This window comes from Columba livia, chromosome 6 (assembly GCF_036013475.1).
Source record: "Columba livia isolate bColLiv1 breed racing homer chromosome 6, bColLiv1.pat.W.v2, whole genome shotgun sequence".
Classification (NCBI taxonomy): domain Eukaryota; kingdom Metazoa; phylum Chordata; class Aves; order Columbiformes; family Columbidae; genus Columba; species Columba livia.
The window spans coordinates 38,077,202-38,085,706 of record NC_088607.1 but is presented as its reverse complement, the minus strand read 5'-3'; the positions used below and the strand labels follow the sequence as shown (position 1 = coordinate 38,085,706).

Below are 8,505 nucleotides of genomic sequence, written 5' to 3'. Positions count from 1 at the left end.
GTAAAAAATTAGTAACAGCTGAGCCCCTGATTCCACAGGCTGCAGATCCAGCCTAGACTTTTCATAGTTAACTGAGAATCTTACATTTAAACCTGCAAAGGGATGCTGTCAGGCCTTTATTGAAGTGCATGTGCACCTTTACAAGTATCTCTGTTTTGTGAAAACAAATGTGCAAATACAATTGGTGGAAGCCTAAATACTTCTGCTAATGAGCTGATACTGTCCTCTCCCTTTCAGCTGCTATAATGAATATTCATTTTTACTTCATGAAAATCATGCCCCTCATTAACTTCCCAGCCCATGCCAGCACTCTGTGGCAGCTCACTGCTATTTTTCTGTTGCAGCTAAGCTTGCAGAGTTTTTGCTTCCCCTAGCAAAACAAACTAAAGCAAGTGTGTACTCTCTGTGCGGTCCCATAACCGGATCAGCCTGCGAGGTCAGGAGGCACACGGAACGTACACGAAGCGTGTCGCGTACTTGAAGTCCGCCAGGGCGGGGATTTGAAGCCGCGGCCGGGGCGGCGGTGTCGGGAGAGGCGGCGCAGCGGCCCCGCTGTCTGCGGCTGCAATTCACCGGCCTGCCGGCCCGGCAGGGGGGCACAATCCGCCCGCGTTTCACAGCCTTGGCACCGCTCGGCTCCCACCCGCCGGGTTTCCGAGGCGCTGGGCGCCGGGGAAGGACGAGGGAAGGCCGGGGGAGCGGCAGCAGCGCCGAGCGTTTGCCCACGGAGCTGGAGCCGGCGGCGGCCGCGGGGAAGCGCTGCCCGCCCTGGCCGAGGGCACCGAGGTGAGTGAGGGGCATGGTGTGCGATGGGCAGGTGGATGGGGGAGCCCCCGGTGGGTCAGCGGATCTTAATGGTGAGGCCACCTGACTTGAGGACCTGGAGCCCTGTGCAGGGTTAGTAAAGTCATTTGGCCAGGTAGCTTCTAGCACCCGTTTGAGTGCAGCGAGCACAGCTGGGGCTCGGGGCTCAGGGGGGTGAATACTGCTCAAATGGCGCCGTCCAGGGGAGAAGCACTTAAACGTAGTAGTAGTTGGTGGCATCCCGTTTGCCTCAGGAGACGTCACGTTAAACTGTTGGCTCCTTTTCTAATATCCAGCGTGCTTAAGTGACCGAGCACTCGAGACATATAGTCCAAGTCCTTCTGAAGGCTGGGTTTGGTTATTAAGATTCCAAACAAATTAGCAGGCTCATCTGAAAATCCGTGGGAAACTTGGATTTTATTCAGCTTCTGTGCAGAAAATTTGTGGTTCATAAATCTACTCTAACGTTTGGATCTGAGATGATACCGAGACAGTAAAGATTTACATGGTCATCTTCACTTGAAAGGTCAGGAGTTATTTTCCTTTTAAAAAGGTTTTACGGAAAGCTGTTGGTGGTTTAGCTGATGGAGTTGCCTGCAGCAGTTCAATGAGGGAGGAGCACAGGTGAATCCAATAAAGGGATTTGAAGGCAAGAGGGGAGGGGAGTCTGGGGTGATTAAAGAGGCAAACTCAGGTGTTGAGTTCATTTGGTTGGTGTTGCCTAGGAAAGCTCTCTTCAGGTGTGTTGGGGGACAGGAATCTGGTCCTGTCTTGTCTGAGAGATGAGTAGAGGGGATAGTATGATAAAGTGAACATTTGCATTTTAAAACAGTGGTGTTTTAGCTGCTGCTGCCCTCTGAGGGGTCTTCCCCATCTATTGGTGCTAAATGACTGAATCAGTGTGGAGTTTGTTTGCTAAGAAATTGAGGTCTATGCCTCTTTAAGGTAACACCCAAAGGTTTGCCATTCCCGGGTCTTTTGTGCTGCTGCAGCAGGTGCAAATCGCCACAGGTTCACTTGGGACATTCTCGGGGAGGTGTGGGAGCCGCAGGACTAACACTGGGGCAGCTAACAGGTCCCCGCGGTGGTGGTTTGACACCCGAAACTTTTTATGCCGGAATCAGATGGGTGATAGCTGAGACGTTCATCCTCCCAGGAAAAAAAAAAAAGGCCTACAGGTGGCATTTGGGGATAAGGCATCACTAGCACATACACAGACTTGGCAGTCGACGTGCGCCGGTCCGGAGTTGGATCAGTAAGTGCCGAGTGTTTCTGACGGAGGTTTAGTTCCTGGTGCCGCGGAGCATCTCGCCGCTCGGCCGGAGTGGCGGGCAGGCGGGCGCGGAGGGGAGCGAGGCGGGCGCCGGGCCGAGGCAGCGCACTGGCCGGTGTCTCCCGGGCCCTTCCCTCCCTGCGTGTGTGTGGGGAAACGCTGCTGGGGGACGGGGACGGCAGGGCTGCGAGGGACTTGGTTGCTCCATCTCGGAGGAGAGGTTGCAGAGGGCTGGTTGCCAAGGCAGGGATGCCCGGAGCTCTGGCAAATACTAGCGCTTGCTATTTTTTTTTTTTCTTTTTTCCTCCCCCAATCCTCCTTCCTCTTTCTATTTTTTTTTTTTAATTTTTTTTTTTTTTCCCCGATTGATAAAGCGCGGAGCGGGGAGGCGGGCATGAGCTGCCCCTCAGCCCTGCCGTAGCGCTTTCCCGGCGCTCCCCTAGCCGGGAGCCGCGGCAGAGCCGGCCGAGCCTGCGGCGCTTCCCGGTTCCCTCTGCCGCGGGGGCAGCGCCGCCGCCTCCCCGCTCCCCCCGCCAGCCTCAAAGTTTTCCTGCCCCCCCCGCAGCGCTGCAGCCGCAGCCGGCGTTGGGCAGCGGCAGAAGGAGCGGCGGCGCCGCTGTCCCCGCTCCCGCACCGAGAGGGCGGTGGTCCCGCTCCCGGCTCCGTCCCGCTGCCCGCCGCGGCGGAAAGTTTCGCAGCGCCTGGCAGGAAGGGGGTAAGTCGGGGATGGGGAGAGATGCAGGTGAAATTGCCGCGGGGAGGGCTGCACCTGTGCTGCCGAGACTGGTTGGGCTGCCCCGGCCCAGGGGCTCCGCACCCTGCGGGGTAGGGGTAGACGGGTCGGGCTGCTGGGAGAGCCTCCTCTGGCGAGGACCGGCACCCATCTCCTCCCCTTCTTCCCCATCAGTCCCTGCCACCAGGCAGAGGAGGAACGGTGACCTCAAGTATTATCGTATTGCTTTAAAATATAAGGTTAATTTGAAAGGGCTGGTGGAAGAAATGGAATATTTAGACTTTAATATCTGTATATGGTAATTAGTAAAATAAATGAACCAGTTAGTATTCCTCGCCTGTAGTACTTGGTGCGGGAGAGAGGCTGCTGTTCCATCTCATTTCTGAGCTCATTTGGGGAGTGATGCTGGATGCCTTATCTGCTGCCTTTTCCCGAGTGCCTCAGCCCTTCAGGCATCCGGGAGTCCTTCAGAGGGGAGAGGGAAGCTCCTTGCCTTGGAACAGTGAAGCTGCAGGGAGACACCTTTTGGGGCTCCAAAAGCCCCGCAGATGCTTTAGGAGTGGGATTGCAGCAGTGGACAGAGAGTGGGAATGAGCAGGGTGACCCTGGTCCCCTGGCTCCTGGTGGGTGGTGTGACTGCTGCCCGCCTTTGACACAGCCCGCTGATTTTATCTTTCCCTGTGGCTGATCGGAGCTGCATGTTTGAAATGCTGCGCTAAGTTGGGAGATACACAGTGAAGTCAGCCTTGCGGACTGGAGCCTGAGGAATACAAGATTACCTTCGAAAGAACAGGAGAGGCTGTGGGTGCTGTCATCTGGGGGCACGTGCCTTCCAGACCCTTTCTGTGCTTCAGCAGTGGCCGTTAATGACAGTTGTGTGGATGTCAATTTAGGGTGAGGTGTGTGGTTGTTGGAGCGGGGTTAGATGCAAGTCAATTCACTTGGACTCATTTAGACTCCACCAAGGCAAGGGCAACCCCCTGCATTTGCCAGGCAGGTTGTTCCCACCTCCCATCCTTAAAACTTAAGGTGGAAATGTTTCCTTCTTGGTTCACACCCATCCCCCTGATGAGAGGAGGTTGGTGACAAGTAAAATTCTTGGACTGCTCTTTGAGTAGTTTGTGGTTTAAGTGAATATGTTTTTCACTTCGACTGAGAACTGTTTTGCTTTCTGATGGTTGGAAACTGGTTAAAAAAAAAAAAGAGAGAAATTTAAAAATAAAATCAGACTGTATAGTTGAAGTGGTAAAGGAAATGTTCTCAAGATCCCACGTAGCAAGCTGGGAATGAAGGCAAACTGTTCCTGCTTTGTACCTCTTCCAAATTCGCTTTTCTCTGAAAGATGCCATCTCCTCCTGCTTCCCAGCACAGCCCAATCTGCACAGCTAGTCAATCACGGGATGGAAATGAGTTGCCTAAAGAAGCAATGATAACGTGCTAATACTGCAGCAGGAGTGACAGTCTTGTCGCATGCATAACCCAGCATGTACGGGAACGGTGTGGAAATCCATCCTGCTTTCAACTTTTTGGTGTGTCACCAAATCCGACGCAGGTTGCTTCTGAATCGGGGACTGCTGCCTTTACCCTCTCACTTCAGCTGCTGTTGATCTGGCAACCCCCTAATGCCACCCTCTGGAAGGCACAGTGACTGTACTTGACAGATACTTGACTTTATAGAAGACCGTAGACTGGTAAAGGGATACTTAGATCAGAGTTGCTTAAATTATTACTCAAAGTTCAGTAGTGCAGCTTTTCACATCCTGTTGCGATAAGTACTTTTTCTGTAACTTTCAAATGACTATATGTACATGTATTAGGAAAACACTAAGAGTTGCTAATTCATTTGTTAAAATGGGAATAGTTACTAGAGCAACCTCCTAAACATCTTTAAAGGTGCATACCAAGTTAATGTGTGTTTTACGGACAAAGTATTTTAGTCAGCTTTTTGAGAACATAGTTATGGTTTACTGGTCCAGTGTCCACCAACTGAGCATCATAGCGGTTGTTTAAATGTGTGCATGGGTTTCTTAAGTCTGTACTGTTTTTTCTGTACCCTGGTGGAAGTCTGAAGCGCAAAGTCTGAGTTGCTGCATTGTGTATCTGAGATGTGTACGCATTTGGTACTTTGTAGGACAGCTGGGATTGTCAGCATGTTGGTGTCTATTTGTACATTGCTGGATGGGTACATGGAACTGTACTGTGGAGTTAAGTGTTGCTCTTCCAGAGCAGATACAGGACTGAATTAGGGGATGTAGAACTTTACCGGGGTCGATATAGGAACGTGGATGTCGACGGGAGTTGCAAGTTGGCCTGAGTTCTTTACCCTCAATTAAAAAAACAAAACTTTTGTAATTTCCTTATGTATTGCTCCTGGGACCCAGGAGCTACATTTGTACTTAGTGGGACACATCCTTAAAAGACCGGGATCCTTCAGGTCTTCCTTGCTTATTGCTCCGTTCCTTCTTCCTATGTCTTAGCCTGATACACATGGAGCTTTACTGCTGAACTCTGCAATTTAAGTCATATGTGAACAACTTCAAACACGGGGCAAAATTTGTTGTTAGCAAACAGGTGAAGGAGACAAAACCAGTAGCTTTACACTTTTCCTTTCATGGTTTTGGTAAGACTTTGGAAACAATATGGCTTCAGTTAAAATGCTCTTAAACAGGAAAACAGAACAAGTGTTAGCTTTATTTTTTGTTTTGTTCTTATGTTTGTGCTTGCATCAGAGACTCTATCCAGCTAAGCATGGAAATAAGAAAGTAAATACTAGTCTTAGTTCAGCTGTAAGAGTAAGCCTGATATAAACCTCAGTTTTGACAAACCAAACTTTTTTACCCCGTGGAGCTGGCTTTTGGATCTTAATCAAAACTTAAAGTAAACTTCAGAGACCTCTGGCAAAATGAGACATTGCTTTTGTGTGAACCAGCTAGTTTTCTCCTAAATTTAGAGTGTGTAGCTGAAAACTGAACTAATAGCCAATGAATCAGTACTTCTCGGTATTTCCAGCACACAGGTGGCCAACTCTGACCCATTCCAGCTTGAGATCTGGATCTAGCCAGAAGGCTGCTTGAGACTCAGAACCAGGTTTGCTTGTTCTGTCCTATTAATAGTTTATGAATTCAGGATGTGAACCACAGAAAACAGTAGTTAAATTGGAGAGGGTTATTGCTCAAAACCCTGCAATCAGAGCTTCCCATTTTAATTAAAAATAACTAATCAACTGATTGATGAAGGGGAAAAAAGCATCTTGCAGGTATGTGGTGTTAATTTTGCTGCTACTAGAGCATTCTATTTGATGCATTTATTGATATGAGATGTTTTGAGGAAGGAAACTTGGAGTGCCTAAAAAGCTTGTAAGTGTACAATAAGGCAGGCTGCTGGGAGAGAGTATGCTCCTGCAACTTGGGATGCTTAGGTGGTTTGTTATAAGACACTTTACAGTAAATACTTACTCAGAAGTAATTGGATTTGATTTGTCTTTTTGACATTTCAGGCAGTTGATATAATCCTTTTGGCAGTGGGTTTGTGTTTTTTCTAGCTGTTAGGATTACATGCTATTCTTTGGTGACTGCATACCTGACTGAATTTTTTTCAAGCTGTCACACAAAAGAAGTTATTATAGAACAAGTACTTTTGATTGCTGGTGAGAAATCTGAGTAAGAGCTAAGGTAATTTAAAATAGTGTCTGTTTTGTATATATAAAATTAGCTATTTGACTTCTGTATGACACCTGTATATGCACAAAATATATAGCTTTGGGCATGGGTGAGAGGAGGGTATCCTTCCTGGGTTCACCTGGGAAGGAAAAAGCCGTTAGAGTGTTTGAGAAGGGTGAGCTACGGCTGTAGAGTGGCTGCACATGCCTTGGACCCCTGAAGATTCTCCTGTTGCCAGAGACTCGACCTGGTCAGCGTGACAGCCCTGAGTCCTCAGCTGCTGTTGAGGAGCTTTGCTGGAGGTGCCCGAACGCAGCAGAGACGGGTTGAGCAGGGCAGCCTCTCTGCTCCCTGCCGCTGTTGGGAATGCACCTAACGGCTGTCAGTGAGTGGGGTTTTGGAAGAAATCTGTCTCTGTTAGGTAACTCTTTGGAGGGGTTTTTGAGGGCAGTTAGTCATGGAGCAGATAATAAGACTAATAAGAGTGCACTGTCAGTGTTTGCTGATGACACCGAGCTGGGAGGAGTGGCTGACACTGGAAGCTGTGCTGCCATCAGAGACCTGGACCAGCTGGAGAGTTGGGCGGGGAAAATTTTAATGAAATAGAACAAGGGCAAGTGTAGAGTCTTGAATCTGGGCAGGAGCAACCCCAGGTTGCAGTATAAGTTGGGGAATGACCTATTAGAGAGCAGTGTAGGGGAAAGGGACCTGAGGGTCCTGGGGACAACAGGGTGACCATGAGCCAGCACTGGGCCAATGGTACCTGGGGTGGGTTAGAAGGGGGTGGTCAGTAGGTCAGAGAGGTTCTCCTGCCCCTCTGCTCTGCCCTGGGGAGACCACACCTGGAATATTGTGTCCAGTTGTGGCCCCTCAGTTCCAGCAGGACAGGGAACTGCTGGAGAGAGTCCAGCGCAGCCACCAAGATGCTGAAGGGAGTGGAGCATCTCCCGTGTGAGGAAAGGCTGAGGGAGCTGGGGCTCTGGAGCTTGGAGAAGAGGAGACTGAGGGGGGACTCATTCCTGGGGATCAGTATGGTAAGGGGGAGTGTCAGGAGGATGGAGCCAGGCTCTTCTCGGTGACAACCAGTGATAGGACAAGGGGCAATGGAACACAGGAAGTTTCACTCAAATTTGAGATGGAACTTATTCTTTGGAGACATTCCAACCCGCCTGGACACCTTCCTGTGTAACCTCATCTGGGTGTTCCTGCTCCGGCGTGGGGGTCGGACTGGGGGAGCTTTCTGGGTCCCTTCCAATCCCTCACATTCTGTGATTCTGTAATGGTGTATCACAATGAGGATTCTGCAGTGACAGAGTGTGTAGAGCAGTGAGGAGCCAGGTACCACATAAGCTCTGCGTACAGAACTCCTGCCTCAGCTCTGCTGGGTCATACTGGGAATTATGATTCTTATTGGGAGATCACATTAGCGGTGTCAAAATTGGAATCTTAGCCTAAAAGTGAACAGAGGAATCCTGGGCTTTTTCCTGAGTTTCCTTGGGACTTCCAACAGGAAGGACCAGGGCTGCTGTCCCTCCCCAGCTGTGTTCTGTAACCAGAGAATGCCCTGAAACAGAGACCTAGGCCCTGAAACAGTGCCGTCTGAAGGGCCAAGGAAAAAGGACAGACAGAGGAAAGTTCAAAGTGAAGTACCACAAAGACCACAGTTATTTTCTGTCACTGTTAAAGTAATAGCTTATTTTTTGTTTAGATATACGTTTCATTTCCATTTTATTTTCTAGCCTGAAGAAGCCATTTGAGATACGGGTAGAAGAAACTGAGTAGAAAGATGAAGCTGACTGATAAAAGCTGGTAGAAAGATTTTGGAAGGTGTTAGAGAAGGATGTAAGGAGGAAAATATTCTGATAAAACAGCTTCAGGAGCCATCTTAATAAAACAGCATTGAGTCCTTTCTAATATGAAGATCGTGTTTAAGCATTAAAATGCCGCTCTTAGTGAAGTGATTTTAATTAGTGGTAGAGAAATATACAGCCCGCTACTTTTATCAGTGCTTTTGTTTTATTATTTTAGTTGTTGGA

The 8,505-nt window shown here is 49.2% G+C and overlaps 1 protein-coding gene across 3 annotated transcripts in view; it reads left to right on the top strand.

Annotated features, from left to right (window-relative positions):
• The first annotated feature begins 590 nt into the window (after positions 1-590).
• The window catches only part of PCDH15 (protocadherin related 15), a 695,403-nt gene continuing 687,488 nt past the window's right edge, over positions 591-8,505 (top strand). The window contains exon 1 of one of the 3 annotated variants that reach the window (XM_065068168.1): positions 591-786. The gene's annotated coding sequence lies outside the window, so the exon portion shown is untranslated. The remainder of the gene's footprint in view (positions 787-8,505) is intronic. The other 2 variants (XM_065068170.1, XM_065068175.1) reach the window with 2 other exon arrangements.